The 24,538-nt window shown below is 38.4% G+C and overlaps 1 long non-coding RNA gene and 1 pseudogene across 1 annotated transcript in view; one reads left to right on the forward strand and one right to left on the reverse strand.

The window, feature by feature from the left end:
- LOC139006275 (uncharacterized) overlaps window positions 1–6,732 on the reverse strand; it is a 30,555-nt gene extending 23,823 nt beyond the window's left edge. The window contains exon 1 of the long non-coding RNA XR_011470748.1: window positions 6,517–6,732. This is a non-coding gene — a long non-coding RNA (uncharacterized lncRNA). The remainder of the gene's footprint in view (window positions 1–6,516) is intronic.
- Window positions 6,733–22,571: 15,839 nt separating this feature from the next.
- Window positions 22,572–23,955, forward strand: LOC139006283 (serine/arginine-rich splicing factor 5 pseudogene; annotated as a pseudogene).
- Window positions 23,956–24,538: the final 583 nt, after the last annotated feature.

Consider the following 24,538-nt stretch of genomic DNA (forward strand, 5'->3'; position numbering starts at 1 on the left):
TGTGTTTCTTATCACCTGCGCCTGAGATCCTGATTTCCTGTGCATTCATACTAAGAGCCAGTGAATCCAATTCCTGGTGCAAGGGCACACAGGGACCCTGATTCTCAAGGTGAGGTTGCGCGAAGCAACAGAGACTCTGATACTGAACTCTTGGGGAACTCTGACTCCTGGCGCAAGCTAGGGGGCTCTGCCCTGGTGCTAAACACGCGTCAGGGGGGCCTCTATTTCAGCACAGTGCAGGCAGGGTCCCTAATTCTAAGGGCACGCGCGAGGCCACATTGAGTGTTGGCAACACTGACACAGAGCGAGCCTGGTTCCCACCAACCAACAACAACCACACATCTTAGTGTCAGAGCTCTTCAGTGACACTAGGGTGGTGGGAGCCTCCCACTGCGCACGGCCCAGGCCCACACAACTCAACCTTTGAACCATCAGGAGATAATCAGAATGAAGAGACGACACAATACCCAGAGGAAAGACAATGAAGAATCACCAAGAAAGGAAATTAATGAAGCTGAAGCGTGCAACATGACAGAAAAAGAATTCAGAATGATGGTTGTACAATTCATTCACCGGATGGATGAGAAAATCAACAACCTATGCAAGAATCAGGAAGAAATGAAAAGTGATATAGCTACAATCAAAAACACCATGGAAAGTTTCAACAGCAGACTAGAAGAAGCAGAAGACCGAATTAGTGAGTTAGAAGATAAGGCAGAGAAACAAGCTCAATCTGAACAGCAACTGGAGAAAAGAATTAAAAAACAGGAGGAGAGCCTAAGGGAGCTTCAGGACAACATGAAACGAAGTAACATACGCATAATAGGGCTGCAAGAAGGACAAGAAGAGCAGCAAGGATTAGAAAATCTATTTGAAGAAATAATGACAGAAAACTTCCCAGATATGGGGAAGAAAAAAGTTACACAAATACAGAGAGTCCCAGGCAAGATGAACCCCAAAAGACCGACACCAAGACACGTCATAATAACGATGGCAAATGTACAAGACAAAGAGAGAATCTTAAAGGCTGCAAGAGAGAAACAGAGAGTTACCTACAAAGGGTCCCCCATCAGATTATCAAACGATTTCTCAACAGAAACACATCAGGCCAGAAAAGAATGGACGGAAATCTACAAAGTGATGCAAAGCAAAGGACTGAATCCAAGAATACTCTATCCAGCAAGGCTATCATTCAAAATTGAAGGGGAAATAAGAAGCTTCACAGACAAAAAAAGGCTAAGGGAGTTCATCACCACCAAGCCAGCAATGCAAGAAATGCTAAAGGGACTGGTGTAAAAAGAAGAAATAAAAAGCCCAGAAAGAAAGCAGCCACAAAAAAATAGAAATGGCTACAAACAAGTACCTTTCAATAATAACTTTAAATGTAAATGGACTAAATGGTCCAATCAAAAGATATCGAGTGGCTGAATGGATAAAAAAACATGACCCATACATTTGCTGTCTACAAGAGACCCACCTCATTAGAAGGGACTCACACAGACTGAAAGTGAAGGGATGGAAAAATATCTTTCAGGCAAATGGAAATGAAAAAAAAGCTGGGGTAGCAATACTTATATCCGACAAAATAGACCTCAAAGTGAAGGCCATAACCAGAGATAAGGAAGGCCACTTCATAATACTAAAGGGATCAATACAACAAGAGGATATAACCCTGATAAACATATATGCACCCAATGCAGGAGCACCCACATACATAAGAAAACTCCTGGAAGGTATCAGGGGAGAGATCGACAACAATACAATCATAGTAGGGGACTTTAATACACCACTAACATCACTGGATAAATCCGCTAGACAAAAACTCAGCAAAGAAACAGCAATCCTAAATGACTCACTAGATCAGATGGACTTAATTGACATCTTCAGAACACTTCACCCCACAGCTGCGGAATATACATTCCTCTCAGGTGCTCATGGGACATATTCAAAAATAGACCACATATTGGGTCACAAGCAAAGTCTCCACAAATTCAAGAAGATTGAAATCATAAAAAGCATCTTCTCAGACCACGATGGCATAATGTTAGAAATAAACCACAATAAAAACAACCCAAAATACTCAAACACTTGGAAGCTGAATAGCATGTTATTAAATATTGATTGGGTTACCGATGACATCAAAGAAGAAATTAAAAACATCCTGGACACTAATGACAATGAAAACACAACAATCCAAAACCTCTGGGACACAATGAAAGCAGTCCTGAGAGGGAAGTTTATAGCTCTACAGGCCTACCTCAAAAAACAAGAAAAAATGGTAGTTAATCATCTAACTCTACAACTCAAAGAATTAGAAAGAGAGCAACAAGAAAAGCCCAGAGTGAGCAGAAGGAAGGAGATAATAAAGATTAGAGCAGAAATCAATGAAATAGAGACCAAAAAAACAATACAGAAAATCAATGAAACCAAGAGCTGGTTCTTTGAAAGGATAAACAAGATTGACAAACCCCTAGCCAGGCTCACCAAGAAGCAAAGAGAGAGGTCCCAAATAAACCAAATCAGAAATGATAGAGGCGAAATAACAACAGACCCCAAAGAAATACAAATGATTGTTAAACAATACTACGGACAACTCTACTCCAACAAACTAGACAACCTGGAGGAAATGGACAAATTCCTAGAAAAATACAACATTCCAAAACTCAATCAGGAAGAATCTAAAAATCTCAATAGGCCAATAACGATGGAAGAAATTGAAGCAGTCATCAAAAAGCTTCCAGCAAACAAAAGCCCAGGACCAGACGGCTTCTCAGGGGAGTTTTACCAAACTTTTAAGGAAGAACTGAAACCTATCCTCCTCAGATTACTACAAAAAGTCCAAGAGGATGGAACACTTCCAAACACATTTTATGAAGCTAGCATCACCCTAATACCAAAACCAGGTAAAGACAACACAATGAAAGAGAATTACAGGCCAATATCCCTCATGAACATAGATGCCAAAATCCTCAACAAAATCTTAGCAAATCGGATCCAGCAGTACATCAGAAGGATCATACACCATGACCAAGTAGGATTTATCCCAGGGATGCAAGGATGGTACAACATCCGTAAATCAATAAACGTGATACATCACATAAACAAATTGAAAGAAAAAAACCACATGGTCATATCAATTGATGCAGAAAAAGCATTTGACAAAATCCAACACCCATTTTTGATAAAAACTCTCAGCAAGGTGGGAATAGAAGGATCATACCTCAACATAATAAAAGCCATATATGACAGGCCCACAGCCAACATCATACTCAATGGACAAAAACTAACACCATTTCCCCTAAGAACAGGAACAAGACAGGGATGTCCACTCTCTCCACTCCTGTTCAACATAGTCCTGGAAGTATTAGCCATTGCAATTAGACAAGAAGAAGAAATAAAAGGCATCCAAATTGGAAAAGAGGAAGTAAAACTGTCCTTATTTGCAGATGACATGATATTATACATACAGAACCCTAGAGACTCCATCAAAAAACTACTAGACTTAATACATGAATTTGGCAATGTAGCAGGATACAAAATTAACCCCAAGAAATCCGAGGCATTTCTATATACCAATAGTGAACTTTCAGAAAGAGAGATTATAAAAACAATCCCATTTACCATCGCACCCCAAAAATTAAGATACCTAGGAATAAACTTAACTAAAGAGGTAAAAGACCTCTACTCAGAAAACTATAGGACGTTGAAAAAAGAGATAGAGGAAGACATAAACAGATGGAAGAACATACCATGTTCTTGGATTGGTAGAATCAACATCATTAAAATGTCCATATTACCCAAAGCAATCTATACATTCAACGCACTTCCCATTAAAATACCAATGGCCTTCTTCAAGGATCTAGAACGAACTCTCCAAAAATTCATCTGGAATAAAAAAAGACCCCGAATAGCTGCAGCGATCCTGAGAAAAAACAAAGTATGTGGGATCTCAATGCCAGATATCAAGCTGTATTACAAAGCCACTGTTCTCAAAACTGCCTGGTACTGGCACAAGAACAGACATATAGATCAGTGGAATAGAATAGAGAGTCCAGAAATTAGCCCGAACCAATATGCTCAATTAATTTTTGACAAAGGAGGCATGAACATACAATGGAGCCAAGATAGTCTCTTCAATAAATGGTGTTGGGAAAATTGGACAGATATATGCAAGAAAATGAAACTAGACCACCAACTTACACCATACACAAGAATAAACTCAAAATGGATAAAGGACTTAAATGTACGACAGGAAACCATAAAAATTCTAGAAGAATACAAAGGCAGCAAAATCTCAGACATATGCCAAAACAATTTCTTCACTGATACAGCTCCTAGGGCAGTTGAAACTAAAGAGAAACTGAACAAATGGGACTACATCAAAATAAAAAGCTTCTGCACAGCAAAAGAAACCATCAACAAAACAACAAGAAAACCCACCTCGTGGGAAAACATATTTGCCAACGTCATATCTGATAAGGGCTTAATCTCCAAAATTTATAGGGAACTCATACAACTTAACAAAAAGAAGATAAACAATCCAATCAAAAAATGGGCCAAGGATCTAAATAGACACCTTTCAAAAGAGGACATTCAGAAAGCCAAGAGACATATGAAAACATGCTCAAAGTCACTAATCATCCGAGAGATGCAAATCAAAACAACAATGAGGTACCATCTCACACCTGTCAGAATGGCCATCATCAACAAATCAACAAACGACAAGTGCTGGAGAGGATGTGGAGAAAAAGGAACACTTGTGCACTGCTGGTGGGAATGCAGACTGGTGCAGCCACTATGGAAGGCAGTATGGAGGTTCCTCAAAAAATTGGAAATGGAACTCCCATTTGACCCTGTGATCCCACTTCTAGGAATATATCCCAAGAAACCAGAAACACCAATCAGAAAGGATATATGCACCCCGATGTTCATAGCAGCACAATTCACCATAGCTAAGATCTGGAAACAGCCTAAGTGCCCATCAGTAGATGAATGGATTTGAAAGCTGTGGTACATCTACACGATGGAATACTATGCTGCTGTAAAAAAGAAGGAATTCTTACCATTTGCAACAGCATGGATGGAACTGGAGAGCATTATGCTAAGTGAAATAAGCCAGTCAATGAAGGAAAAATACCACATGATCTCACTCATTCATGGATAATAAAGACCATTACAAACTTTTGAACAATAATAGATACAGAGGCAGAGCTGCCTCAAACTGATTGTCAAACTGCAGTGGGAAGGCCAGGGAGGGTTGGGGGGGAGGAGGGAGGGGATTAAGAGATCAACTGAAGGACTGGTATGCATCCATATAACCATAACTAATGGACATAAGACACTGGGGGGTAAGGGAGGGCAGGGGTCTGTCAAGGGCGGGGGGGAAAAAAGGACACTTATGTAATACACTTTGTAATACTTTTAGCGAAAAAAAATAAAAATAAAAATAAAAAATAAAAAATAAAAAAAAAAAAAGAATCAAGGATCTTAAAAAATGCAGATGTCAGTAATTCTTTCTGTAATATCTGCTCAAGTAATTTATTTAATTTATTTCTTTGGGTCTTTTTAATACCAGTTTGTATAGATGCCATTTTTTTCTTAAAAATAGGAACTCCCTGGGCCACTGTTTGTAAATAGATGGCATTTTTATTCTATGTTTTATCATGAGATCATTCAAATTGTAGCACAAGAGAACAAAGATAGACACTTTAGGAGAGCCAACTCAGTGTTTCACAACTTCTTTCTCTTAGTCCCAGTCTGACTCTAACATGAAGTGGATGAATGCTTTCTCCATGGGAGAAGAGAGCTCATTTTTCATGATCAATCTAAAAAAAAAAAAAAAAAAAAAAAAAAAAAAGGTATTTGAAATAGTTGAGTAGATTTTAGACTGTTAAAACTAGAAAGTATATTGGACAATCTAGGTAGATTATTGAATATAATACATTTTACATAGAATAAACCACAATGCAAATGTTAATAATTAGTCATATGTGCTAGAAAGAAATTATTTAATATATCACCAAATGTCAAATTCCATCATTGTATCTATTTAAATTATTGAATATATCCAGAAATGGGGCTTTTAATATATTATGTTCAAGGATACCAGGTAGGCATCCTCATAGGAAATAAAAAATATTTAAAACAAAAGAAAACATTAAATTTTGTACTTTTATTTGATAGGCAATATACCACTTATAAAAAAGGGTGATGACGTGGTATTGATTAAGGAGCTCTATTTTGAATGGTTTTTATGTGTTGAACACATTTAGTATTTTCACCATTTATGTCTTCCTTTACATACATATGCATTTTTTAGAACATTAAAATTAAATCACCTTATTTTGTAATATTTTATTAGTTTCACTTATTATATTGGATTTTGAGTACATTATATATTTATTTCTCAAATATTATATATTCATCTACAATTTCATATTGAATGAATGCATTTATCTTATGTAACTTACAGGTGCACTCAAATGTTTAATTAATCTTATAGTACTGGATATTTACCTATGTGTTGCTGGGGTCCAGCCCCATGGGGTCCAGGGGTTCCCAAAGGTGTGGACGGAGTCGGCGAAGAAGGTTTTACACAGAGACAGCGTTCAGAACTCTCTAGCTTTCCTTAGTCTCCGTGGATCTTCCCTGTGCCTGGCTGAGGCCACAGAGAGAGGATCCCAAGGCAAGCTGAGCCTTTATTTTATAGTGAGCGGTAAACAAGGTAGTGGTTTCCATAGTTACACAGTTCTTGTAAGTTGCACTTGTTTTTGTTCTTGTAAATTTCACTTGTTTACACTGCTCTTGTAAGTTTCACTTGTTTTTGTTCTTGTTGCACTTCCCTCAGCCCATTAGCTTCCCAAGTAAGATCTAGAGAGCCTCATAAGGTCAAGCCTAATTATGCTAGGAGGACTGTGCCCTCTAAGTTGGGAATTGTTTATGACTTTGCCAACAGGTCAGTCTGAAGTTTAACCCTATAGCGGCTCCCCACAATGTGTCAGTAAGCTATTGCCATAAAATGCTATTTAACAAACCAACTCTAGGTTTCACTGCTAACAGCAATCATAAATTGTTCCTAATCTCTATCTGTATCAGCTGGGACTCAGAAGACATGCAAATCTTGGCTAAATGGATCTACTGATCTGAATAGGTCTCTAGCCTGCATCTGGTCCTTAGCTGTGATTGGCTGTTCAAGGTCAGGTTCCACTGGAGTATGTCAGTCCTGTTCCTGGTGTCTCTTCTCTCCTCCTAGAATCAGCGAGCTACTTTTATGATATTCTTCATAGGGCAATGGCAGAGACCCAGGATTTCTCTCTCTCTCTCTCTCATGCGTGTGTGCACACACACATTACAATGACAAATTTTACTTTTCTGCTAAATTGACAAATTCAAATAGAGATGATAGCCTTTGACCTGAGCATTTAAGTAACATTTTCTTTAAAAGTCTTCCTTCAAAGGTTAACAGAAGTAACACTTAAACTTACTGCATTATTTATTGAGGGTGGTTTTGGCTCCTCTCTTCTTATTTAAATGAATCTTACTCTGTACCAATAAGTGAGCAAGTTTCTAAAGGGAACTTCAAATCTCAAGCTTGTGCTGTGGGTGAACTGTGCTTTGTGGGCTGGCCTTTGCTCACCACAGTGACAGATTTGTTGCCTTGGTTTTTATTTTACTTCTGATGGATTCTAACTATAGCCAATGTACAAGATGCCAAATTGCTCCTTTTGAAATTGATTTCATTTTTAAAAACCTAATTGACCTCACACAGTTTTGTTTTATTTCTCAATGCTTTCTCCGCAGTTCCAAGAACATTTGCTCTGACTCATTAATTCAGTCATCTCAATTTGCCACTGGAATTTCATACATTAAAATCTTTAAAACACTGGTTCCTTGTTTTCCTTCATTATTTTAGATTTTTCAGGTGACATTTCCATTCAAGATCTTAGATTTCAATTGAACAGTAGTATACTATACTATAATTATAATATAGATAATTCTATTATATTATAATTATAAAATATAAAATGTATTATAATATATAATACGCTATTATAGTAGTATAATTCTGTATTAACACACTATAATTATATTCCATTTTCATTTCAACCTCTTTCATGGACTCTTTCCACTTATTGCAGTAGGAGCTCTTTGCGCATTGCCAAATTTACCTGCCACATCACCACTATGACAAGTGTTATTATCCCCATTTCACAGATGAACTAGAAGATTATATACATTAAGTGAAATTGCCACTGACACAAAACTCCTAAGTGAAGGAGCCTGAATATCTGATTCTAAAGCTTAAATTCTACTCTGCTGATCTTTGCTGCCTCATGCAATAGCAAAGAGGTTCAGAGACCTTAAATACCAAAGAGCCAGTAGCAACAGTAGCAATTTCCTCACAGATCCTTCAAAGCCAGTATTCATTTTATCTCATAAAGGTTGCCTTCCTCCACATGTGTACTTATAAGTTGCTTAGACTTAAAGATGCTGGCTTGAATTATTGTCAAAGGAAAATCGTTCTCAAAAGAGAAGAAATTCTTCCTTCTCCATCCAATTTAGCTATCAATTTATTCAACAATCAAAATGGCTGGGACTAGCTTTGAAAATCTCCTTCTACAGACCCATAGATAGAGAACAGACTGACAGCTGTCAGAGGGTAGAGAGGTTGGGGGCTGGGTGAAAAAGGTGAAGGGATTAAGAAAATAATATCATAGATACAGACAACATATGGTGATTACCAGAGGGAAAGGGGATGGGGGGGAGTAGAAGAGGTCAAATATATACATTACAATTTAAGGGAGGTCAAATATATGGTGATGGAAGGAGCCTTAACTTGGGGTGGTGAATACACAATACAATATACAGATGGTGTATTATAGAATTGTGCACCTGAAACCTATGTAATTTTATTAACCAACTAGAGGCCCAATGCATGAAATTCACAGCCAACCCTCGCAGCCCCAGCTTCATCCAGAAGGTCCTCCAGAAAGACCTCCAGAAGGTCGTTCGGCTGTTTGGTCTAATTAGCATATTAGCTCTTTATTATATAGGATGTCTCTCCAATAATTTCAATGAAAATGAAAATATCCTTCTATATTTCACTTACACACGCTTATATAGCCTTATGTCAACCATAGTAAAAGTATCAAAGAAGGTAGAACACAGAAAACCTAGAGTTCAGATATTTTGTAACTTACGTTTGCCCCTAATCCAAAAGAGCATAGCTACCCAGCCCATTGCTCAGTGGTTGAGTGTCGACCAATGAATCATGAGGTCACTGTTGTATTCCTGGTCAGGGCACATGCCTGGACTCTGGGCTTGATCCCCAATGGGAAGGTGGGGGGAACAGTATACAGGAGGCAGATGATCAGTGGTTCTCTCTCATCATTGATGCTTCTATCTCCTCCTCATTCCTCTCTCAAAAAAAAATAATAAAAACATATTTAAAGAAAAAAAGGACATAGCTACTATCATAACTCACTATTTTAATGGCTTGGTGCCTATTTAAAATTGTGATATAAAATACAGTGTTAACTTATCATTCTGACTTTGATTCTACTTTTCAATCCTAGTTTTGACAGAGGGCTCAAGTATTCCAGTTATAAAGATCTCCACCTATAATTTATCTCTAATAAAATGACCTCAAATGAATCACAGGCATTCCAAGAATTTTGTGGTCATGCCACCTTGACCATAATTCAGTACATGGCATAGGGCTCTCACACATCTTTAAAGTTAACTGTTTCTTTAAATATCTGGTAAAAAAAAAAAAAAAAAAAAAAAAGCAAAGGCTATATAAGGATCAAGATGGACATGCTCATTTAGGCAAGCAGGAAAAGTTGTTACACATAATTGATCACTCCTAATAATTAATGATTAATATGCACATTAACTTTGTGATAAACTTCAGTCTTGCTTTCCTAGCAAATGATAAATCACTTTAGATGTAATATAGACAATAAAAATAGATTGCTACTATGTGCATTAAAATTTCCATACTATCCCTTATATTTTATTATAATAAGCCTTTTTCTCCCCAGGAGTATCTTTAGAATTGTTTTTTTTTTTTACACATTGGTTTGTAATATTGTTTGTGAATAGGGTTACTAAGAAGGTTTTAAATTGCACTAGTGTTTTTCTTACAGTTTTAGAACTGAATAAAGAACTATCTTCATTAGGAATGCATGTGTTCCTAAGAGCAGATCCTCAGAAGCTGAGATGATATCTTGGTGATATCCTTGGCTTCCCTGATGTCATTACTTCCTGGTTCCATTGTAGCTGTGACATTCTCAGGCATCACCTCTGTTTTCAGGACAGGAAGAAGGTGGAGAAGGTTTGCCAACCTCATTATCTTTAGTATAAACCAGCAAAGCAAGCGAGGTTTTTGCCAATAGATTTCTGTTCTTCCTTATAACCAGAACCAAGTCTTCAGCCATTCCTAACTAAAAGTTTTAGAAACAGTTTGCATAGAAATGGTGAAAATATTATTTAATGCATTCAAATATATATTTAGGACCTAGCACATGCTAACCACAAGGCTATTGCTAACCTCCCGTAAATGCCTTGTGGAAGCTTTCTTCAGTTTGGGGGTATGAAACCCTGCTCGCTTTGGTTCGGAGTACTGATGTTGGGGTCCTACAAATGGAGATTCTATAGAGGTTAATTTTGGAAAATGAATTATTCATGATCACCCATTAGTGTCTGGGAAGACAATGAGAGTGTTAGCTGGAGAATTTGTATGGTTTTAAGGACAAAGCACCAGTGCAAGACACATGACTGAGTTAATGACTTGGTGACCTAAGACTAATGTTCAATTTTCCTATTCAAGCAAACCCACAAAATAGGGTATTTCAGGTACAGTTTCATACTTCATCTTTGTTTCTCCGACTCTCTGATTGGCTAAACCTCAACTTCTTCACCAATATTATGTATTGCTTAACTATTTATAAAGTGATATAAAAATTAGAACAAATTAACAAAGGTATCAGGAAAGCAGATATTAAGAGAAACAATATTGGACTGCATTATTAACCAGATGTTTATGTCCCCCCAAAATTTATGGGTTGAAGCCCCAACCCTCAATGTGATATTTGGAGGTAAGGTCTTTAGGAGGGACTAGGGATTAGTGGGGCCCTCATCATAGGATCAATGCCAACACCTTGATCTTGTACTTTCACTGCCTTCTCACTGTGTCCTCACTTGGTGAAGGGATGCGAGAGCTCCCTGGGGTCTCTTTTGTAAGAACACTAACGCTCTCCTAAGGGCTTCACCTTCATGGCCCAGTCACCTTTCCAAGTTCCCACCTCCAAACACCATCACCTTGGGGGTTAGGTTGCAACATATGAATTTTGAGGGAACAAAAACACCAGTCTATAGCAGGGTGGGAAAGCTCTTTAAAGGATAAGGTGTACTTGGATAAAAGAAATAGTGTATGCCAAAAAAATGGTGAAAAAAGGAGCTTCCTTAAGCTGTGACAAACTCTTGGGACTAAAATTATTTTAACTTTTATGTGACTTTAAACTGTTTTGATCATAAACATAACTGGCTCCAAAAAGTAATATAAAAACCTGACATTTTCATAATCTTTTGGTTCTGTTAGATTTACCTAGATATTTTTAAATGATTCAATTTACTAAAAAAAGGACTAATGTAAGTATTTTTATGGATTGAAATGAACTCAAGTTTAATAAAAAATTTTCTCTAACAGAAATATCTGCCATACTACCTGAGCCTTGCCTTTATCTCTGAACTGGGAATAAAAACTCTTGCCTGTCTAACCAACCGTGGGACTGTGGAAATTAAAAGTCTCATATGTGTCTGCATAGTAGCTTTTTTTTCTCAGGGAGTTCATGAAATTTAAACATGCAGCCATAAGACCATCCCCTTGAACAAGAAAGAAATCAAAGCAGCTTCTCAGTGAAGCTGGTATGCCCATATATTAGAGTATTTATCTGGCCTTTGGGTTTCTAATTGTGTGTGCAAGACATGGGAAAACCAGACAGTGTTTAGGGGAAAGCAATAAAGATGATTAAGGGCCTGTTTGCGTTGATTTATGAAGACATGTTCAATGAATGCAATGTAAATAACTCTCCTAAGTGACGATGGGAAAGACATGACTATGTCTCCAAATACCTGTTGGGTGTGAACACTGAAAAGGGAGATCAATGAGGCTGCAGAGGATATGACAAGGAATAATAAAACGGGATTGGGAGAGTCTACATGGAAAGAATTGTAGTCATTTTATTTCCCTGAAAAGTGTCCATCAAAGTGGAAGCTGGATGCCATGATTAGACATGCTCAGATTATATGTAGTCAAGGCTGAGGAAATATGTTGTTATAAATGTATGCTAGTGACTTTGTGGGACAGCTGTGATGTCTTTGCAAGGGAGTGGAGCTGAGCTGACCAAGCCCAAAACGCAGCCATATTTGTGTCTTGTATAGAAAACAAGCAGGGACTCAGAATTGCTTGGTCTTGGCTCCGTGCCAGCTTCATTGTTTACCTCCATCTATCCTTGTATTCCTTCAAAGAAATACAGAAAGCAACTTTGCTAAGTTAGCAGCTTGTGTAAAGTCTTATTTCTGCAGCACTCATTTCTCTGATCCAAAAGCTGAGGCATAATCTCAAAAGATCTGTATGTGAGTACATTATGTTCTTTTATTTTTTCCCCTTCATATCCTCTCCCATCTTTCCTCCCTGAGATCTGAGTGTAGAAAATAGAAACTAGGGGAGATGGGTGGGCATTGGCATAGGGTCCTACTCAGTTTTACTAAATACAGATTCTGTATTCAAAAATGGGAAGTGATATGGCTAATAATCAGCAGAGCTGAGGCAAATAACAATTAAGTTTTAATAAGGCCTCGACAATTAGCATTGTAACCATTATTGCATGGGAAGCGAAACATTAGATTAGTTATGCTTGTAGGAAATAATCAGCTAAGGATTACTCAACTAATTTTTAAGTAATTATAATTACCCTGTTTGCTTCTGTGGAGCCTTTCAACTGAGAATCTTAGCCTGGGTCAGCACCACAGCCAAAAACAGATAAACATTACTTACTTAGGAAATGTAATTTTTAAAGTGCAATTTGAAATTCAAATGAAAAATAAAAGTCTGATGATTTAGTATCTATTTAAATGTGTATAGCTTATGGGGAAAGAAGAGTGAAGGCCTCTACATCAACCAACTAAATATTTTGAGCCAACATTTTTTGTAGATTCTATGAGATCATAAATCTTTGTCAGATTTTACTATCAGTTATAACCACCACAAGAAATGTTGTACAAGTAAATAGCAAAAATGTATCACTTAGCAAATGGTTAATCTGAGACATGATTGTAATGGGAGAATTGCTCATCATGAGACAGTAATAATCCATGAATGTTGCACAGAGTTCCTGGGTTTTGTATTTTTTTATATTTACCATTTTTATTCTTAATACTGTTTTTCTATCATTTTGTCCTGCAAGTGGAGTAGCAGAATATATATTCTATTAATATGTCGTGTATGTATTTAACATTTCTTGTTTTTTAATTTACTTTAGAGAGAGGAAGGGAGAGAGAAACATTGACGTGAGAAACACCAACAGTTCGCTTCCCATACATGCCCCAATCAGAGATCAAACCTGAAACCTACATATGTGCCCTGACTGGGAATTGAATCTGACACCTTTTAGTGTATGGGATGACGCTCCAACTGACTGAGCCACCTGGCTGGGCTATATTTAACATTTTCTTTTAAAAGTTAGCTGTAATGGTTATAAGAGTGTTTCTAAATAAGCTACAAGAAGAGATCATGAGTGAAATGCACACAGTTTTCAAAGAAAAATAGGACAGGTATTTCACAATTTATTGTGAAACGAGAAAACATGGGGAGTCACTCTTTAACTGAATTTATCCCAGGGACAGCGACATTAAGAAATGTAAAGGAAACAAATTCTAACATGTAGAACTTGAAATAAAAATACAAAAATATTGAGCCATTTCTTTATCTACCTAAAGTTTATCTTCAGTGATCATCATAATGGTTAAAGCTATTGGTTACCAATTGCTCTAAAGCCAATGTGACACCAACTTTGACCTTTTAAGTCAGGACAAATTTCCCTTGCAATCCAGAAGAATTCTAATGTCATTTGAAATCTTAGAACAGCATGTGTGCTTATGCGGAAACTACCCTTTTCTAATTAAAATGGATCACCCGCATTTAAATTGAACCATGCCTACCTTCCAGTGGTATGGTTCCTGCTCAGAGCCCTTGAACTTTTATTCAGTATCTGACTATATTTAGACTGCTGCTGTGATTCTCTCTGGTGTCTCAAGTTTGTGATGTTAGTGAACTAAAGCTGACTCTTGTTTCTATACCTATGAAAATGAAGAACGAATTTTTGAATGCCTCAACAATTATAGTTCTAATATTTTTGAATCTTTAGAATTGTCCTTAAGTAGGTGGATAATCAATAGTTTGATACTTCATATTATAAAATATTCTTATCATAAATAAATTGTTTATAGTCCTGTTTCAGTCAAAATACATTTTTCACCCCAAAACACATCAGTGTTTACTACAGAAGGAAATGACTCACTAAAACACTATGCTTTTTCTCCAAACATCTATTTTTGTTATATGATTCCTTCCTTTCTGTTTCCATTTCTTCTTTAACATTTGTCAAAAATCAAAGTACTTATGCTTCATAAATGTGCATGTGGAAATATTTGCAGTTTACTGAAAGATTAACACATGGACCTTTGGCTTTCAAGTTTTATTAATAATGAATAATCTTTCCTGTCTTATAAGTTTTTTTGTGTGGTTTTCTTTTTCTATTAACTTTTCCAGAGTCCTTTGGAGGGAAGAAAAGGAAATGAATTGCAGGTTCTGTGAAACACGGTTTATAAATAATCATAAGCATTTGACAGCAATTTTGTTATCAGGAGAATTTTCCTGTACAAAGGTGTTTCAGCCTGTGAATCAGAAAATCTTGGTGTCTCAGGTTCTCCCTCCACAGGAGGTATAGTTTTTACTCATGGTATTTAAGACTGATTTAACATGCATTGCAAAGTGAAGTCTAACTCTTGAAAAATAATCAGAGGAAAGGAAAGCCATTCACTAAACCCACAAGTGTAAGGTTTTTTTCGTGTCCAGCACAATGAGATTATAACGGTAAGGTTTCTGCATTCAAAGAGGGTACATCATCCTTAAGAAAAGATGAAATACTGCTATTTGGGACAACATTGATTGATCTTGAGAAGTCTAATCTGAAAATGGCACTTAGGTGAGAAAACAAGGAAAGAGAATGGAAGTCTCTTTGGAAATGAAGAACAGCTGGTCAATAGTGGATAGCCATGATGAAAGAGATTCCATTTGGTCAGCACAGCTTTGAAAAGAAAAATAATATATCCAGGAAGATGGTCTTTTTCTTTCTGAGAAGTTACTTTCCTATCAGACCAGGAAAACTCATAAATGCTTTGCCTTCATTAGAGTACAGGACTTGCTTTTAGCTCCTTTGCATCTCCTTTGTCTGAATCAGTGACCAGGTAAGTCGGACAGAAAAGTCAAGAACCATATGATTTCACATATATGTGGAATATAAAGCTAAAAGCAACAAATGAACAAACAAGAAGAACAAACAAAAACTCATAGGCACAGACAACAGTATGTTGGCTACCATAGGGAAGGGGATGGGGATTAGTAAAGGGTAAAGGGAGGCAAATATATGGTGACAGAAGGAGATTTGACTTTGGGTGGTGGGCACACAGTGCAATATACTGAAGATGTATCATAGAATTATAAATTTGAAACCTATATAATTTTATTAACCAACTAGTGGCCCAGTGCATGAAATTCATGCACTGCAGGGGTGGGTGGCCCTTAACCTGGCCTGCACCCTCTCCAATCTGGGATCCCTCTCACAATCCAGAACCACTGGATCCTAAGCACTCAACTGCTTGCTTGCCTGATGCCCCTAACTGCTCCCTTGCTGGCCTGCTGACCCTAACTGCTCTCCTCTCCTGGTCTGATCCCCCTAACTGCCTAACTGCTCTCCCCTGCCATCCTGATCCTCCTAAGTGCTCTCCCATCCTTGTCTGATCCCCCTAACTGCCTATCTGCTCTCCCTTTCTGGCCTAAACCCCCTAACTGCCTATGTGCTCTGCCTTCCTTTCCATGCCTTCAGAGTGCTGAGAGCTCTTTGTTGAGGCCCTGCCCCCGTCCTGATGCCCCCTTCAGGCCGGGTGGCACTGCAGGTGCAGGCTTCTGCAGGGGAGGCCACCAGAGCCCGTCCTGATGCCCCCCTCCAGGCTGGGCGGTGCCACGAGCCTGTGTGCGCTTCTGCCAGGGATTCTGCCACGGCCTATCCTGATGCCCCCGCTCCGGGCCAAGCGGTGCCTCGGGCCTACAGGCACTTCTGCTGGGGCCCACCCCTGGTGGCAGCCTCACCTCCTGGTGGCGCAAGTCCCAGCCCCCCAGCTCCTGTGCGCACACACCTTTGGTGGTGACTCAGACACCGTTAGAACCAATTAGCATATTCCCTCTTTATTATATAGGATGTCACACCAATAGATTGAATGAAAAAAATTCTCATAAATGAAATACATTGTTCTGTAATTATGCTTGTTGTTGGAGCCACTGCTTCCACAAAATAATTGTTTTTATAAGAAAAAATAACCAATCTGAAAAAATTTACATTAAAATATCCTGTCAATTTAATAACTCTTTGATACTTGAATGAGTGTAACAAAACCAAAGTGTTTAGCAATTTAGTGTCATTTAAGCTGCATCTGTATGATAACTTTGGAGTGAATGTGAAACAAGGATTTCACCTTCTGTAAATCCAAGTATAAATTTAGCAAATTAATTGTTCACTTTTCAAAAAAATAAGAAGGGGATATCATGTAAGAAAGGCTGAGGGGCAGCATATGTAAAGCATCGCTATGTGCTTCAGGAAGCACTGCCCTGGAGGGGCTCAGAGGGGCTGCCCAGGCCTGGGGTAATGTCCTCTCCAGCAAGACCGTACAGTATTAAGTGCCTGGCAAAGGTGGTTTGTTTTGCTGTGGTAAATGAGATATGAATCATATATGTTTATAGATGCCTCACTTCTGCTTCCTATAGTAGATACCCTGAGAAACAGTGGATAGAGACCTGCAGAGAGGTAATATGTTAGATGCTCCTAATAACCCAGAAAACAAGGTAAAGGAATGTTCCCTGAGTTTACCTTTGTATTTTCTCTGGGAGATCCATTCAGCTGCTCCTTATATTTTTTGAAAGGGTTAGGATAGGAATTTGAAATCCTAGAGCAGCAGGATTATTGCAAATCAAATGCCAGCCACTCTCAGAGCTGTTATTCAATGTGTCCTCTTTGTCAAGTGTAGATGAACCACATATTGTCCTATAAATTAGACACCCAAGGCCAAATGAGTTATAGAAAGCTGCCAAAGGAGCAATGGAGGCTTTGATGCCTGAATCTAATGGCCCCAGCACCGCTTACTCCAGGTAGCTGAACACCTGGTCACTGATCAGACAAAGAAGACTCAAAGGAGCTAAAAGCAAGACCTGTACTGTAATGGATGCAAAGCATTTATGGATTTTGCTGGTCTGATAGGAAAGTAACTTCTCAGAAAGAAAAAGGCCATCTTCTTGGATACATTATTTTCCTTTTCAAAGCTGTGTTGACCAAATGAAATCTCTTCCATCATGGCTATCCACTATTGACCAGCTATTCTCATTTCCAAAGAGACTTCCATTCTATCTCCACGTTTTTTCACCTAAGTGCCATTTTCAGATTAGTTTTTACTCCCTAAATGGGATTTCAGCAATAACACGCATCCCTTCTTCTGTATTCACTTCTATAATAATAGCTCCTGGGACCTGAATAGGTCTTAGGATCCTAAGAACTACAATTCCATGTGTGTAAGGGCCAAAGAGCCCCTCTCTAAAGCACTGAACTCTGGAGGTAAAGGGAGTGGGCATCCTAGAGAGGAAAGTAAAACAAAAATTGTCTCTGTCTCCTTACCCAGCTGGTGACAGTGGAGGTATAGCCGGTACCTTCTTATACTAGTAGAAAGGAGAAACCTCCTTCTCTTGGAATCAGTTCTTACCACATTATGTCAAATCAGACAGAAATCCTAAGCAAACAGGTATTTTTTTATGTATTACTCATTTGGAAATAAGAAAAAGAGAGAATTATATGGCTTGCCTATTGGAATACAGACTAACAAAGAAACAACAGGAAACATTAAAAGAATGCTGAAGTATTAATAATAATGCTGATAATGATAACCCATGTATACTGTTAAAAATAATATCTCTTCTAAGCTTTAGAACAGCTTTGCAGAGAGTTTTAACATCAACAGTGCACACTCCAGGAATACATTTCTAATGTGGCGTTGTTTGTCTCCGTCAAGTTTAAAAAGAAACAATGGCTTCTATGAGTTTGACTTTTTTAGATTCCACATATAAGTGAGATCATGTGGTATTTCTCTTTCTGTGTATGGCTTATTTCACTTAGTATACACTTCTCCAGGTTCATCCATGTTGTCACAAATGGTAGGGTTCCCTTTCTTAAGGTTGAATAATATTCTACCAGTATATATCATATAGAATGGTGGTTGCTGGGGATGAGGGAAATGGGGAGTTATTGGTCAAAAGGTACAAAATTTCAGTTATAAGATTAATAAGTTCTGGAAATCTAATGTATAGTGTGGTGACTGTATTTAACAAAGCTGTATTGTGTCTTGAAATTTGCTAAGAGGTAAAGAAAATGATAACTGAGGTGATAAATGTTACTTAGTGTTATTGTAGCAATTATTTCACAATATATACATATATTAAAAGATAACATGCACACCTTAAATATATATAATTTTTGTCAGTTATATCTCAATAAAGCTGGGGGAAGTAAAGAAATACAGGCATATATGTGTGAAGATGCTAGCATGGCCTTTCAAAGTAAACAGCAAGGAACTAGACAACTCTGGAAGATGGACACATTAGAACAGATTTGTTGAATAAGCCAAGGAACTTGCCAGCTATTCGGTGTCCTGGGAAGGCCCAGAGGACATTCTTGCTCCAGAAGCCATAAAGGATGCTAGGAGCCATTTGTTTGTTTGCTGACCAGCTCAGTGTTGGCTGTCCTGTAGACCAGCATGACAGCAGGGCATGTTGTTGGGGCCTTGTCCACCAGCATCCCTTGGAGGGACAGGATTCTGAAACAGCGGGTGCCAGCTGGCAGCACTCACAACAGAATGGAAACTGGGGGATCTGCAGCCAAGGTTCTCACAGTCAGCCAGTTAGGGTACTTCTTGACCAATTCAAAACAAACAAACAAAAATGAACAAGTTAAGACTAGGTGAGCACAAGCCTATGTCAGTTACTAAAAAATAATAGTGGTGTAAGGAAGGAAGAAAATCTGCTTGGCCGGGGCCTCTATAAATTTGACAAAAAGCAGATTAATAAGGCAAAACTTAAGAGCTGTTTATTAACATGTGCAATGCATATAGACACAGGACAACTCAGAAATGACTAACTCAAAGAGGTAGTTAGAACTTGGGATTCTAGAGCATATTAGCAAAAGAATAATACACTTTTAGAGAAATGACAAGACAAAGGAAAATGACTTTGGGTGTCTAAGGGCCTCATTTGTGGGAAGATAATGTGGCCACATATGAGAAAATATGGAAGAAGATAAGAACCAGTGAGTTTAGGTTTGTTGCATATATCCCTGTGGTTCCATCTTTGGCCTGGTGAGCTTCTAGAGTTGTCTCCATGATTAATATCTGTCCTTCCTGGGAGAAAAGAAGAGGAGGACACTTTTACAAATGTATGCCCTGCTTTTAGGCACATTGTGGAGGGCAAAGAGCTTTTCTTGTATCTGCTTCTTCTCAATTGTCTTCAGCTCAAAGTAATCTTATGGCAAAATTTGGAATGACTTATTCTGTCACCCTATGGTGTGAAGTAAGTTCTACTGCAAATTAAGGAGTGCCCAGTATTGGTAAAGAGTTCATGAGGATATGCTGCGATATCCCCTGGGCAAAGAGCATGCGTAAACCTTCATCTCCTATACCAAGCACTATGCACATTGCTCTGGTGACACTTTACATCCCCTATTACAGACCTGAAGCACACTGCCTTGGGCAGAGATCTTTTGTCTTGGAGTCAGAGTAATCTGAACCTGGAAATACTTCACCAACCCATTATCAAGTACCTGCCATTTTTTAGAAGAGCCTAGAACAAGAGATAACTTTGAAGCAGATTCAATGTGAAGTTAAGGGGACCCTTCAGCTTGAGCTATGAAACAGCAGACCCAGTTGTGCTGGAAGTAGCTGTGGTCCATAGCATGTTGTGTAGACCTCTCCTAAGCCTCAATCAGAATGTTACAGTGTAGACCTCTAGGGTCCTAAAGCAGTGGTTCTCAACCTGTGAGTTGCAACCCCTTTGGGGGTCGAACGACCCTTTCACAGGGATCGCATAAGACCATCGGAAAACACATATATAATTACATATTGTTTTTGTGATTAATCACTATGCTTTAATTATGTTCAATTTGTAACAATGAAATTGGGGGTCACCACAACATGAGCAACTGTATTAAAGGGTCGCGGCATTAGGAAGGTTGAGAACCACTGTCCTGGAGCATGATTTACACTCTACATGAAGAACCTACGATTTCTGGGGGTGGTAGAGGAAGTGGCACCAATAGCAACTTTCAGTGTCTTGTCATGGGGTGTCAGGGGTAAGAGCCTCAGCACCTGAGGCAATGCTACCCTCCTGAAGCCATGCTGTGGCACTCAGTAATGTGCTTCTGGTTGTGGAGCTTTTAATCATGATTCCTTGAGTCTGATAGGCTCTCCAATGTTTGTACAACAAATTCATTTAAAGCTTAGGCCCCAGAGCTGGTGTCTGCTGCTTGTCTCATATAAATAAAACATTTGAATTATGGTGATGATTATCCTGCTGTGTTGCTAGGAAAGTTCCCAGGAGATGCAGGACCAAAGTTACTGGTAGTTTAGAAATCATATTCTCTAGTTTCCTGATTTCCCTCATTAAGGAATGAGTCTCCCAGAGAGAGAAAGTGCTTGAGTTTGCCAGAGTGTTCAGGGTCTTAGTAGAACCCACATCTCCTGATGCCCAAACCAGAATGTCCCACTGTCCAACCCCCACACTCCTGTGCTGCTTCTTTACCTCTATAAGTACACAAACTGAAGCAACTTTCCCTGTTCATTTTACTAACCTCAGGGACCAACTTGAATATTATCCAAATGGAGGTTATTTCCTTTATGTCTGAAAAATAATGATGTTTCATGTTTCTTGGTAGCCTTCAAACCCTTAATAGATTACTTGTACAAGATGATGAAGAACGTGAAAATTTTTTGCAGTAATGATAATCAGGTCAAGGATATGTCAAGGAGTTAATCAGAAGGGTTTATTAATTAGCATATCTCCCAGTGAAGTCTTTGCAACTGATTAATAGCTTGGTACACAAAGGGAATGCGAAGTTTAAAATCAATGACCCAATCGACAGCATTGTATCTTCCGGATAAAACTCATTTATTAAAGAAATGCTTTATTAATGAAATCTTAGATTATTAATCATCATCCCAATAGCCCTGCATATAAGCTGACCAAAGTAATATGTACATAGGGGAAAAGAGCTGGAAACTTTCTATGACTTTATTTATGTTAGAACATAAGTCTTCCTGTTCAGATTGAAATGGCTGTACTGTTTAATTTTAGTTTTAAGTAGCAACAGCAATTAGTCAACTAAAAGAACTAATTGCTTGTAAATTTTCATATTTAAACACAAAGCCACTTTTAGATGACAGTCTAGGCAAACAATGATTTTTACAGTATTGAGTTATGCATAATTTCCCGAGATTTTTTTTCACTTAGTTATAAGACACCAAAGCAGTGCTTTCAAAAAATTCTAAAAAAGAGTAAGAGTAATAATTACTTTTTAAGTTATTTATTTTGTAAATAGAAGTACATTACAGAGTGTGCCTATAACGATTGCTTATTTTAAACAACACATTCCCTATTAACAACCATATCTTTCCAGGTGTGTATGCTAACTCACAATAGACTTGTAATGAGGGAACATTTTTCAGTCAACCTACTCATGGAATTATAATTATTTATGGAGCTGCAAGACGATAAACTGCATTTTACTATTTAAACCTACTTTATCATCACCTCTCATACTTTTGGAAATACCTCAGGTCTTTTGTTCAAGAAAGAATGAGCAAGCAGCCACAATACTTGCTTTCATTGGCTTGCCAAAATTTCAGAATGCTCAAAATTAAAATGGTCTTTTGGGGTGAAAAGCTGTTCTTAGAAGGCCCTTCCTTCCTTAATCTGATTTTAGACTCCAAGAACTTTGGAGCCAGCCAGACAGGGTCAGATCTAGCTCTGGCACTAAGTAATGGTGACCTTGGGTAAATTATATACTCTTTTAAGCATCAGGGCATCATCCATACAAATGATTGAACAATACAATCCATCTCATCTAGTTATTGTCAGGATTAAATAAGATGAGCATATACAGTAGTTACTCAAAAAATATGCTTCGGTCAGTTGTCGAGAGACGTAGACGAGTTGAATCCTGGTCTGCGGGGAGGCAGACAGCTCCGTCGCAGACTACGAACCTCTCTTGGGTCTCAGCTGCCAAAGATCCCGTCCGGTAGGAAGTACTAGCCGGGCGTCATGAGCAGCTGTCGAGTCTTCATCGGGAGGCTAAATCCAGCGGCCAGGGAGAAAGTCGTGGAAAGATTCTTCAAGGGATATGGACGAATACGAGATATCGATCTGAAAAGAGGCTTTGGTTTTGTGGAATTTGAGGATCCCAGGGATGCTGATGATGCTGTATATGAACTTGATGGAAAAGAACTCTGCAGTGAAAGGGTTACTATTGAACCTGCTCGAGCTCGATCTCGAGGTGGGAGAGGTAGAGGGCGATACTCTGATCGCTTTAGTAGTCGCAGACCTCTAAATGATAGACGAAATGCTCCACCTGTAAGAACAGAAAATCGGCTTATAGTTGAAAATTTGTCTTCAAGAGTCAGCTGGCAGGATCTCAAAGATTTCATGAGACAAGCTGGAGAAGTAACCTTTGCGGATGCACATCGACCTAAATTAAATGAAGGGGTGGTTGAGTTCGCCTCTTACGGTGATTTAAAGAATGCTATTGAAAAACTTTCTGGAAAGGAAATAAATGGGAGAAAAATAAAATTAATCGAAGGCAGCAAAAGGCACAGTAGGTCACGAATCAGGTCTCGTTCCTGGACTAGGAGTCCCTCTAGGTCTCGTAGCCGGTCTCGGTCTCGGTCTCGTTCTCGGAGTCGCAAGTCTTACAGCCGGTCTAGGAGCAGGAGCTGGAGCCGAAGCCGGAGCAAGTCCCGTTCTGTTAGTAGGTCTCCTGCACCTGAGAAGAGCCAGAAACGTGGTTCTTCAAGTAGATCTAAGTCTCCAGCATCTGTGGATCGCCAGAAGTCCAGGTCCAGGTCCAGGTCTCGGTCCGGTCCAGATCAGTTGACAGTGGCAATTAAAATGTAAATAACTTGCCCAGGGGGCCTTTTTTTAAAAAAAACAAACACAAACACAAAAAACAAAAACACAAATACCCAAATCATACTTGCTAAAAATTCTGGTAAGTATGTGCTTTTTTTGTGGGGGTGGGCTATGGAGGGGGGGGTTGGATTGGGTTGGGCTGGATATCTTTGTAGATGTGGACCACCAAGGGTTGTTAAAACCTAATTGTATTAAATGTCTTTTGATAAGCCTTCTGCTCACATTTTTGTGAATGTCTGAAGTATATAGTTTGTGTATATTGACAGAGCTCTTTTATAACTAAAGCAAATTTAATTTTTTTGTACTAGAAAAATTTGAACATTTTAGTTCTTGGTTATTCAAATATGTTAATTCAAAATTAGTTTAATGTGTCAATTAAACTAATTAATAGCTTTGGACACTTAAAAAAATATGCTGCATGTTTGTATTAATATTTTATTATCATGAATAAAATAACCATACATTATAGAACTTAGACACAGGAAAGTCATTTTATGAACCTCTTTCTCCCGCCCTGGTAATGTCAAACAAAGGTAACAAGGATAAGAAACTGCTAACCAGATGCAGAATGGCCCTCTAGAATGAGCAAGAATAGCTTGCTGGCTAACTTCCTGAGTTAAATCTCCTTATATTTAATGTCTAGATCCAAAAGGAACAGAACAAAAACAAAAACAAAACAAAACAAAACAAAAAAAAGGAGTGGGGGAAAGGGTGCTGGCCCTTTAAATCCTCTGGAAGTCACTTCAGCTGATCTGGGAGGGTTTTGTGATAATAGAGACATGTGTCACAACCAGCAATGCCCACCTCCTCCTCTGTACCTGTGATCACAAGCACCAATCAGAGCACAGATCCCCAGTATTTGTAGACATGTTCCTCCTTTACAGCCTCCTCTGTGAAATGCAGGGACAATTAAAAGACATAATACTTGAAAAGACTTAGCAACATACTGAAAGCACTCACCAAGTGTTAGCTGTTATTATTTAC

The sequence above is a fragment of the Myotis yumanensis genome, unplaced genomic scaffold, assembly GCF_028538775.1.
Source record: "Myotis yumanensis isolate MYYU_CA2020_CCGP unplaced genomic scaffold, mMyoYum1.0.hap1 SCAF_1, whole genome shotgun sequence".
Taxonomy (NCBI): Eukaryota; Metazoa; Chordata; class Mammalia; order Chiroptera; family Vespertilionidae; genus Myotis; species Myotis yumanensis.